The sequence below is a fragment of the Marmota monax genome, unplaced genomic scaffold (genome assembly GCF_021218885.2).
Source record: "Marmota monax isolate L192 unplaced genomic scaffold, Marmota_monax_Labrador192_F-V1.1 WCK01_AAM20220418_F8-fsc00111, whole genome shotgun sequence".
In the NCBI taxonomy this organism is placed as follows: Eukaryota; Metazoa; Chordata; class Mammalia; order Rodentia; family Sciuridae; genus Marmota; species Marmota monax.
Window position 1 is genome coordinate 223,581 of NW_026695067.1, and position 11,808 is coordinate 235,388.

Genomic DNA, 11,808 nt, shown 5'->3' on the forward strand with positions numbered 1-11,808 from the left:
ATGGAGATGAAATACACCAGGTTTGGGACAGTGGTTTCCTGGAGGGGGAAGTAAAGATGTGGTACGAGGCCCAAAATCAAGGCCCATTGTTCCGTGCCACCTTGACACCAGGTGGAACTGCGAGCAGGGGCCTGAGGGGCACCACAAGTTCCCACTCTGCTTCCAGGTAAGGCTCCCCAGCCAAGCCACCCTTCTAAACAAGGGACCAGGCACAGTTCCTACTTACCCCTGAGGAGCAGGTTTTGGTTCCCTCCCAGCCATCACAAATATTCAAAAAAGCTCATCCCATCCTCCTGTAGGAACCAGAGGTCACCTCACCCTCTTGGTACTCTAAAGCCTGCCTCCCACAGCCGACATTCGCTCACTCTGCTGCCAAGTGGCCTTGTAGCAAGCAGCGCTCACATCAGGTCGCTGATAAATCAAGTCAGGTGCCCGTGTTCAGCCACCCTGTAATAGGGCGGGAATCCTCCCTTACCTCTGGGGTGAACTGCAGGTGATTAACCAAAGGAGTGCCAGGTGGCCAGGGAACTAAAACATGGTCTTTTTTCTCACTTATTCGCTTTTACTGAGACCTATCAAAAGTGGAATAAGCAGAAGATTTTCATAAACAGCTGTAGCAGGACAGTAGCCACTAAGAAAATTGACAGTGCTGTTCTTTGTTGTCATTTATGTTTCGCTGGGTTTTTTTTTTTTCTTTTCTTCCTTTCTATGCATAGAGGCCCTGCATGTTGGGGGATATGCTAAGCAATTGTTTATTTTAAGTTAATTCGTAAAAAATACTGGTCAAAATGGCAATGTTTTTTGAACAGCCAAAGATTAAAACTTACTACAAAGTACCTATAATTTATTAACAAATAAATCAGAGGGATTGGAGGACAAGAAGCAGATGCAGATGTAGATCAGGATTCAATATAAAAGGAAGGTAGAATTGCAAGTCAATGAGAGAATAAGGTTTTTTTCCCATAAACATAAATGTTTCGATTGGTTTATTGGTTGAGTATTATTGAAAGCATCGGTTCATCGATTGGCTAAAAAAATTAAGTTGGCCCTCACTCCTTTCCATATACAAAAGCTGAAATCTAAAGAAGATTGGAGTCAAGATTTAGATTATCCGAGGCTCTGAAAGAGTTTTCCACACATGATCCCAAAAGTTGGAATCATGAAGAAAACGATTGATCCATTTGGGTCCATGAAAGTGACTCACCAGGGCAAGACAGAAAGCAGAAACTTCTTGATTCTAATTGAAAGCCCTTAAAAATGAATAAGAAAGAAGGAACAACTCAAAAGAAAAATGTCCAAAGAAAGGCAAAGAAAAGTGCAGCATCATAATAAATAAAGTAAAATAAAACAGGAATTTGTTTCATTACTTTGTTATTTGCAAATCTAAAAGAAAATGAAATTATTTTCTTTCTGAAGTAGAAAAGCACTGAATACCATGAGGTTTGCACCTAATGCTTGGTTTGGATAATTGTCCCCAATGCCCATGGATTAAAGGGCTGATTGCTAGTCCATGGTGCTCTTGGGAGTGGTAGGAACTTTAGGAGGTAGAGGCTAGTGGAAGTCAGATCACTGGGGACATGCCACTGACAGGGATATGGGACCCTGGACTCTCCTTCCTCCATCCTTTTTGATTCTAGGCCACCGTAAGGCAAAGAGGCCTCTTTTGGTATGCACTCCTGCCATGACTTACTGTACCACCACAGGGCCATGCAGCGATGGACTGATACCTCTGAAACCATGAGCAAAGTTAAGCCTTTCCTGTTATTCATCTAAATATATCAGGCATTTTGTCACAGTAATGTAAAGCTGATACACCTACTATTATTTATGACTCATATAATAGTATATTGATTATGGTATTTATAATCAGTACTGTTGACATTGGATAAGAAGCAAGCTCATACCCCTGTTAGTGGGGAAAGTAGGCATTCCCATATATTATTGAAAAAAAAGACAATTGTCTAACTTTTACAGGAAGTAATCAGCCATAAAACTTGCAAATATGCACATCCTTTAAATGAAGGAAAATCACACTTCTAAGTATTCACCTAAAGGAAATAATCAAATAAGTGCAAAACATGCTACAAATATATTCTCTTCAGTGTTGTTTAAAACAAGAAAAAAAATCAGCAATAACTTTTCTATACAACAATTGATTATATAAAACTATACTACATTGCTATGATGGAATACCATGCAGTCATGACAAATCATTTTGCAGAAATATATTTGTTGGCATATTTACTTTTTAATGATGTATTCCTTTTTCAATTTTTTTGTTACACTTGTATCTTTTTTATGTTTTTATTAGTGCATTTTCACGGTGAAATTCATTGTTACATGGTCATCCATGCACACAGAATAACAATATAATTAGGCCAATACGATTCCCCAGTATTTTAATGATGTGTTCTTACATGAGAAAATACAGTGCTAAATGATATAAAGTAAGATGGCATAAAATTTCACATATCTGTATCTTCTATATAGTAAAACATTAATAATAATTATCCCTGGGAACTTTTTTCCCTCTTGTTTCAGATCTGCATTAGTTAAATGCTCTAAATATTTGACTTTTTCTAGTAAAAAAAAAAATGAAGAGGAAAGGATTTTCAGCAAATCCTGGCATTGGGAACTTGGGGGAGTCAATTATCATCTCTGGAATTTGGTTTTCTTACCTATAGAAGAAAGATCTCAATTCCTCCTCCTGGGATTACTAACAAGGTCAAGTGAGACATCTGTGTATTCATTCAAAAAATATTTATTTTGTAACTGGAACATGTCAGATACTGGGCTAGTGGAAATACAGCCGTGTATAAGGTGGACAAACAATAAAGCAAAAACCTTACCCTCAGGAGCTCATCTGCTAGTGGAAAAGATAGGTAATCAGCAAAACTAAAACATCAAATTATAGTTTGTTATATGGCTGAAAGTGCTATAGAAAAAAGAAGGAAAAGGTTAGAAATTGCAGGGGGAGGGAGTTGCAATTCTAAATTGGATGGTTGAAAAGCATTCAGGGGAAAGATCATATTTGAGTGAAGTTTCCAGTAATGAAGCAAACCATGTGGTAGGGAGGAAGAAAGGCAAATATTACCGCAGTAGCAACAGCGAGTGCAAAGGCCCTGAGAGAGAAGCGGGACTGGCCTGACCAGCAGGCCATGATAGTACTTTTTAAAAAGCTGATAGGCAAAATAAATAGTATTTATCAGTATATTATTATAACATAATAGATCCAAATGATTATTTTATTTTTCAAAATGTCTCTAAAGTAGCTTTTTAATGTTTAGCCACTGCTTATGTTCCATTTTAGGGTGAAAAATTATAAGAGAGTTATGAGCTCCCTCAAATTCCCCTCTTTTTACCTAAACCGTGCTTAGGTCAAACTTCCTCCTACCTCTGACTTCCCGGGAAGAAGGGAGGCCTTGGACCAGATGATGGAATTTGGAATAGAGACATATAGAGAGGTACCATTTTGGTCCAGGTAAGCCAAAATGCTGCCTAATAGCAGAAGAATCCCTTGCTTCATTTTCACTTTGCAAAGTTTTTCTGACTCTTTCTTATATGTAATCTCAGTGATATGCCCTGTTTATGTTTTAACAATTTGTTTTTATTTGTGTGATGGATCTAAATGCATATTCCAGATCTTGTGAATGGCTACCTTAGAAATGGTTATGGCTCTGTTGTGTCAGCGCCTATCCATGCTTTGTGTAAAGGTGTTGAACTTTTGTGGATGTGTTTCCCAAATGGGTCCATGGAACCTTTAAGCTCCAAGGTTCGTTTTGAAGAGGGTAGAGTTCCAGAACCCAAGGAAACACTGACCAAAGAAAAGATCCAACTAGATTCTCCAGACATCCACTGCCCCTCGAGAAAGTAAGACAAAATCATGCCTCTGGGGCTGTTGCTCTGTTGTTCTCTCAAACTTATGGGGTAAATACTAATCATCTCAGAGGCTGTACTGTATTAGTTTCCTATGGCTGCTGTAATAAAAACCCACAAATGTCATATAAGAGAGAGATGTACCATCTTACAGTTCTAGAGGTAAGAAGTTCAAAATGAGTTTCAAAAACCATGGTGTCAGGGGGCTTTGACCTGTCCAAAGCTTCTAGGGGAGAAGCTCCATTTTGCAGCCCATAGACGCTTCCCACATTCCTTGGCTCATGACCCCTTCCTTCGTCCTCAAAGCCATAATACATCATCCTGGCCTCTACTCCGATGGTCACATCTCTTTTTCTAACTCTTCTTCCTCCTCTTCCTCATGAATAAACCCCTTCCATTACATCGGGCCCAATAAGATAATCCAACATAATCTCCCCATCTCCAAGTCCTTAACTCAATCACATCTTCAAAATCTCGCTTGCTGTGTAAGGTACCATAGTCACAAGTTCTGGGGACTAGGATGTGGGCTTCTGTGGGCAGTCATCATTCTGCCTAGTGAAGGGCCCATGAGCAGAGGCCTGGGTCACTGGCAACTTGTGCCCCAGGGAAGATAATAAAGCTCATTCTCTCCACGGCCTCATATTTGAGATGAACCCAACCAGAAGGCAGCAGTCCTCAAGACTGAACGCTTTACCCTCATTGATGACATCAAATCAGGTTTACCCAGCCTGTTGAGAGCCACCTGTGGGCTGTGTGTGGACTGGGTTGCGCATTGTAGCCTAATGAAGGAATAAGTCGGGCACTGGGAACTTCCAGTGCACCCCCCAAACCCGCCCCGGCCTAGGGATTGACCAGCCTGAAGCAAATGAACTTCCCCCTCAAACTCTGCCAAAGATCCCACACAGCACCTGAGATGGCTGTGACCTGACAAGATGCTAATCAACCTGCTCACTGCAAGACATCACGAAGCAAGACTCCACCCTTGAAACCTTATCCCTGCCTTTGATGTACACCCTTAAATAAACCACCAGAGCCACCTTTCTTTTGTCTAGTTCTAGCACCCATGTGGACTAGATCTATCAGGGGCTCCACTTTATGCAAATATATTTCTGACTATTTGTGTTTTGTTCTTCACTTATTTGAGACTTTAAGTTTCCAGGTAGCTTACACCCTCCTCAGCAGGAAGAAGAACCCCCCTATGAGACACTGGTCATCGCCCCCATTACAGCCTCATCCGTTATAACCCTCCATTACCTGGAAACAGAAGATAATGACATCTGGTGGTGTTAGTAAGGATGCTCATGTACTATAATCCTGAAATAAACCCCACAGTCCCGGGGCCTTGAAGGAGAATGATATGGAAGGCCACATTATCATGTCCTTCTCTTCATTCTTGGGGCTCACAGACAGCTTGACCTGTGCTTGCCTGGGCTTAATGGCAGACACAGAGCAGTCATAATTTCCCAACATGGCCTCTTCCTCATCTCCAAAGAGTTGCCCTCTACACAGATCCTGTTCCTCCTCACTGGGGATATACAGAAGTCCAACCCCTATTTATAGGGTAGTTATGCAAAGATGGGAGGGTGGCTCTTACATCCTGGATCCTCCACCCACTCCCATCAGCACCGGGCTGCGGCTCCTGCTTCCTTCCAGCTTGAACAGGAAGCTGTGAGGTATGGCCTCTGACTCAGAATATTGGTCAAGCCGGATCTTTCCCTTCTTTAGGTACTTATAAAGTATGGAGGATAAACCAGGTCTCAGGCCTTGTCCCTAGAGATTTTGACTTGGCTGGTCTGCGGCAAGGCCAAGAAAGCTGTGTTTATAAAGATCCTCGGGATTTCCTGTGTGGTCTGTGCATCCACAGCTCTTGGGAAATCTGTACTACATCACTTCAGAGCTGATGGGCCGTGGTGCTTCTTTAAATAATTTCCAGTTTTCTCAAGAGTTTCTCAGGGTATGCCTCCTTGCACTGAAGTGCACAAAGAACAAGAGTCCCCTTCCCCAGTCTTGACACCATCTTTCAGCTAAGGATCTTTTTTGGTGGTCATGCCGTACTGTTAACTCAGGCTGAGGTTAATTTTTTTCCTTCATGCAGCAGCTACATGGACAGGCCTCCCCCATTCCTGCAGAAAGTACTCTGAATCAGCTAATGTGTTGCTCATTTCCTATTTCACTTGGCTGCCCAAGTGAAACCATGGCCCTGCCCAACCTGTGCCAGATACTCTGCTCATCACTAGGACAAAACAATGATGAGTTATCATCCCATTCCTCCAAGGGCTCACAGCTGAATGGGAGAGACAGACCAGCTAACAGTCTGTTCTAACCCACTGCAGGAAGTGCTCTGAGCTCAATGGGGACAAGAACAAGAGCCCATGGCCAACTGCACACACCACACACCCACTTATGACCTACTCACACCCCACACCCACTCACTAACTACCCACATCCCACACCCACAATGAAGAAAGATATTCCATTTTCTTCAACTCCAGATCCTCAAATGGGCCACATTCCTTCTTTCTCAAGGCTGGCCTCTCACCCCTGTTTGTCAATCATTTAAGCTGCATGGTGTGCTAAAGCCCTTCAATCTCTATAGGCCTGCTGATCTTTTATACTTATTTGTTTTCTCCACTACTTAATTGAAACCTCCTCAAATAACCATAAAACTTGAATTTTTAGCATCTTGCCTAAAACTTCTCTTTCTCAAAATCCCAGTGTTATCCCAGAGACTGCAATGTGTTCATTCGACCACATCAGCACAGGAGGTCAAAATTGCTCACCCAAACACAAAGCAAATGGTAGGAAGAAAGGGCACAGCAGATGAAATACTCATTGAGGAAGACTCTGAAGTCAGAGGGCAGCGGAGGGCTCATTTATGGACAGTCTTTGCAATATGGTATCCTTGTAGGCCAGGCCAGTCGGAAATTCGGTCATGGACGTTCTCATTGGCTGAGGGCATAGAGAAGTGATCAGAGCACTAGGAAAAACCATACTGTAGTCATGTTGAATTAATCAGATTCAAAGGATGGTAGTGACTTGTGTACATATGTATACAGTCTATTTAGAAGGGAGTTCTCTAACTTGAATAAAAAAGAATTCATCAGAACATCGTAACTTCATGACAGTGTCCATTCAACTAGTTCCACAAACTTCCCTAATTTTTATTCCAGGCTCACAAAGCAGCTTCTGATTTTATTTAGCTTTTAGTGGACATTTCCCCTGATCAGTGAACACATTTATCAGATTCACATCTTCCCACCAAACTATTAAACTAGCATTTCATTGCCTATACATCAGGCTTTTGATTATCCTGTGCCCTTCCCTAAAAGGCTAACCTCTTCAACCAGCCAAAATGCAAGCATATGTCTCAACGTGGTATTCACACCCTGGTCCTGATCCCCATGAAGTCCTGTCTCAGCAACCACTGGTCTTCCTGGAGACAACACTGCTATGCTGGTATCTTCTCATTAAAAGCCAGCTTTAGCCTAAATTGTTACATATTACATCAGTCAGCATAGGATAGGTTATGCTGCAACAACAAACAATCCTCATGTCACACCCAGTGGCAAATGAGTAGGAAGATGCAATCTACTCTGTGCCCCCAAAGGGAGATAGCCAAAATCTTGATACAAAACTAATAACCAGCACACATATGTTGCTTGCTCCCTCTTGGAGCCATCCATTCCCAGAATTAATGTTAACTATTTTAAAGATTTTCTTATAATGGCCCCAAGGCTGCCTGTACCAGTAAACCCAGGGCTGAAAAAACTATGGTCTCCCTGGAGTTCAAGTCCTAGGAGCTCAGCCAGCTATCAAGGAAGGCTGATGCAGGTGAGAGGCTCATTACACATTGGTAACACAGCATTTCATTTGAAACACTCAGATAGTGCCTTCTAGTGGTTCTCAAACTTTCTTCTGAGGATCCCTTTAGGGGGTCCAAAAGGATGCTTCAGACATCACACTGGGAGCAAACAGACCACTATTCCCTTCCCTTTGCTCTTTAATTGATTCATATACTTAACTTCTATATAAGATTTAATTTAAAGGATTTTACTCTTCTAAAAGAGTGAGAAGGGAAAAGGGGGAAATCAACAATCTAGTCTGATGCTCTCTCATTACATTTATATGAAAATAAACATTCAAAAAAGTTAAGTATCTTGCCAAGGTGGTGAGTTAGAAGAATGCCTGAGATGGAAGCCAACTGCCTCTCCTGCCTTCAACTCAATAGCACTCTTTTTTTTTTTCCTCCTAATTTACACTAAGTCTGCAGGGTAAGCTGCAAAAACAAACATCTGAATGTCAGTGGGAAAAGCTAATCAGTGGGCATTAGCAACATATTCACAGAGGAATCTGGAACCTTTTCCCAGCCAGTTTGAGAAATACACATTACCACTTGGCTAGAGCAGCAACCAGGGCCTTCCCCTTCCTTCTCCTGGACACCAGATCCCTGCCCAGCGGGCACAGAGCCATAGCTGCAACGCTGCTTTCTGCTCCACATTTGTCAAGATTTGAGATAGGCTCATTTGGGGAATCCTGAGTTAAAAAACAAACAAACAAACAAAACCAGCCCCAGCCCAATGTGCACTATGGACAAGAGAGGAGAGGGAAACTCTCAGGGGTGTGGGTGCTTCAGAGGAAATATCAGAGTTAATAAATACAAAGGCTTTTAGAAGCTGGAAAGACACACCAATTTTGCCTCTAAGATTGGCCAGGAAAAAAAAAACATTCTAAAATTCACAAGGAATACAACACCAACACAGAAATCTTTGTCTCTCTTCCAAGTATTAAGTGCTATACAACACTTCCTCATGAAATTCATCAGAAATGCAAATAAACTGTTTGATCTATTTTTTCCCTGGCAACTGACATTTATTTTCACACAGTCCCAGACCTATACAAATGTCTCAGACACAATAAAAATCAGACATGTAAGGCTTTCCCTCCAGGCTCCAGTAAGTTAAGAAAATCTAAATTTGCTTTCTTCCAGACTCACCACTCTCTCCTGCTCTACCCTCCTCCTCTAATACAGAGGAAAGCTCACTAAAGGAGGTGTTAGAACTCCAGGTACCCTACTCTCTTTAACCCACTTCTCTTATTCCAAGAATTGCTGAAATATTGCTCCCAGACTCTCAATGAGCTCATTCCAAAAGGCATTTTGTGGCCACAGCAGGATCTTGGCTTCTCTCTGCAGGGAAACCTCCAATGATGCTGGTAGTCACAAAAAAAAAAAAAAAAAAAAACCGGGAAGGATGGGCCATTAACTGTCCCTGCCTATCAGGGAGAGGTGGTAGTAGGAGTTTTTTTGCTGGGGCAGTGGGGTTTGGGGGTGGGGGGGTGGGCTGGTGTGGGTGTGGGTATTGATGGGTGCTTAACTGATCACTTGTGCTGCCATCAAACTCCTCCTGGAAACTCTTTATGTCATGCATAAAATCACAGCAGAGCCCAGCAATGAAGCCCCCAATCACAGCCACAAGGACAGCTTGCACTTCCCAATTATAATCGTCCTAACCATAAGAAAAATCGGTGTAAAGTTTATAGGATTAAATCTATATTGTTTATATCAGAAACCATGGATTTCCCCCTTCTGTAAGGTCTTCACCAAATGTTCCTTAATTCCCATTGAAAAGAGTACCTCAATGTAACCTCCTTCCCCACAGCTTACAACCACCACCTCCCAGCAAAACAATGCTAGATTAAATGCTATTAAGAGTTGCGCTACTCATTCGCCTCCGGAAGCTCCCTGCACCCCCTGCAAAGAGGACAAATTATTACTTTGGTGGTTTAGCAGCCCAGAGGAGTACTCGCTTTAGGAGGGAAGGCGGCAGAGCAGGGAGGGAAGGCAAGGCTGCATTGGCATGAGTTAGTGTGTGAATGCATGCACACGCCTCGCCGGCCAGGCCTGGCGTCGGTATTTTCTGGCAGGTGAAGTTGAACATCCTTATCTCCTCCGGAAAACGGCGCTTCCATTCCACGTCAACGTGACTGGAAATCTTAATTTAAGAATCGAATGTATCCGCGGTACTTCTGGGGCTGGTCCAGTTTTGCCTCTTACTTCGCACCTCTGGTGTGTCAGGCTTTTTGCCCAGATGGCTCCACTGTTTAACCCTCAAAACTCGGCTTCCTGAGGCGAATTCTCAGCCAGGAAAACTTGCCCCGAACTGCACCTTCTTTTGTCGTTGTTTCTCTTCCCGAATCTCTCGTTTCTCCACCAGGTATGATCAAGCATCCCCCACACACCTTTTTCACCAAAGCCCAGAGCACAGAGGAAAGGGTCCCAGGGTCCCAGGGTCCCCGCGCCTCCGCGGCCCGCAGTGCTCCCGGGTGAAGCCGAGGCGGGGAGGCGAGCCAACAGCTCTGGACTTCACACCGCGCGCGCATAAGTACCAAGCAGTTGGCACACCGGGAACACACCTCTCACACGCATACACACGCACACGTGCGCTCCCAGGCCCCGCCAGTCCCTGGCTCTCCGAAGTTACCTCCGAGGCGGTCCCGGCGCCGGGCCCACACCGCCCCGCGGGTCTCGCGCTGGTCTCCAGCGATGGTCCGCACGGCCTCCAACGCCGCGCCTCGGAAGACTCCCGAACCAACCGGTCCCAGTCTCCTGGGCACCCCTGGCTTCGCACCTGGGGCGGCACCACCGGAGCTAGGGTGGCTTCAGTCTCTGCAGCCCCGGCGCGGCGGCGCCCACCAGCCTGCAGCCTGGGCTAGAGCCGGCGCACGGCGACTGAGGTGGGCGCTCCGGCTTCTCCTGGGCAGCGGGCAGCCAGTACCGGCTCGCATGGCGCTTGGGCTCACAGCGGCCCCGGGACTCGGCCTTTGTGTCTGGACCGGCGCCGCCACGTCACGGGCTTGAAAGCTATGAGCAGCTCGGGCCGGGAACCCAGCAGTGGAGAACCGGGCTGGGCTTCTCCATCTCCGCCCGCCCGGGGCGCGCAGGCTAGCAGGGCGCCCCGGCAGCGACTGCGCGCTCCCCGGGGGACGGAGGGGGCGGGCCCGGGTAGGGGCGCGGCGAACGCGCCAAGGGGTGCCCTGCCAGACGCCTCCACCAGGAGAAAGGGATAGGGACGTCGCCAGAGCCCCCGGAAGGAGGCGTCGGTTCAGTCCTCGGTCGAGGCTGCAGCGCTTGAGGTGGGAAGGAGAGGGAGCGGAGACTGTGCGCTGGAGGGAACCCTGAGCCACCGCGGGGTCCGTTTCTCCCCACTTCCCTACTCTGAAGGTGACTGCGGCCCCCAGCGGCGGAGCAGGGGCAAATGGTGTCCTCCGCTTTCCTCTTCTCCGGGTGCTTTCGGCTTCGCCCTTCCGCGGCCTCGGACTCTGCAGTGCTTTGGAAGACCAGGGCAAAGTGGTCACTTCGCTCATTGATTTTCCCTCTTGGTTAGTGCCGTTTTAATTGGTACCCAGATTGGAGAGACTGGCGGTCACGTGACACACCCTCCCCAAACACACACACACACCAACAAAACTAGGATGAATTTCCAAAAGTCCAATTGGATGCATCCATCAGAACTAGAGGCCTTCCGCAAGTCACCCTGTGTGCTGCAGTGGAACTGAAGAGCAGCCGCTGTTTCTGCTGCCACTATCTATACAGATCCCGTCCCTGCGGTTCGGGAAGCTCATCCTAACAGCACTTTGGGTCCCATAACAAGAACAGAAGAAAGAAGGGGGGGGGGGGCGGAAACCGGAGTCATAGTTTCAGATCCATGGAATCTCATTTCAAAAGGAAAGCAAAGCTCCTACTGAGTCACGTATCAGAATAGCTGAGGAGCAGGAGAGCCATACCTCCGCAGCAGGAAAGGAGCCTCTCCCTGGGCCGCGGTAGGTGGCTTTAACAGAAGCAAAGCCAAAATGTCAGCCCCCTGCTTTTAATACCTGTGGTCTGAGCACCTACTTGGGGAAGGAAGACACCTCCATTTGAGTCTCCCTGCGTGC

General features: G+C 45.6%; 1 protein-coding gene across 1 annotated transcript in view; it reads right to left on the reverse strand.

Moving 5' to 3' along the window:
- Minar1 (membrane integral NOTCH2 associated receptor 1) overlaps positions 1–10,826 on the reverse strand; it is a 37,348-nt gene extending 26,522 nt beyond the window's left edge. The window contains exon 1 of the mRNA XM_046428133.2: positions 10,356–10,826. The gene's annotated coding sequence lies outside the window, so the exon portion shown is untranslated. The remainder of the gene's footprint in view (positions 1–10,355) is intronic.
- Positions 10,827–11,808: the final 982 nt, after the last annotated feature.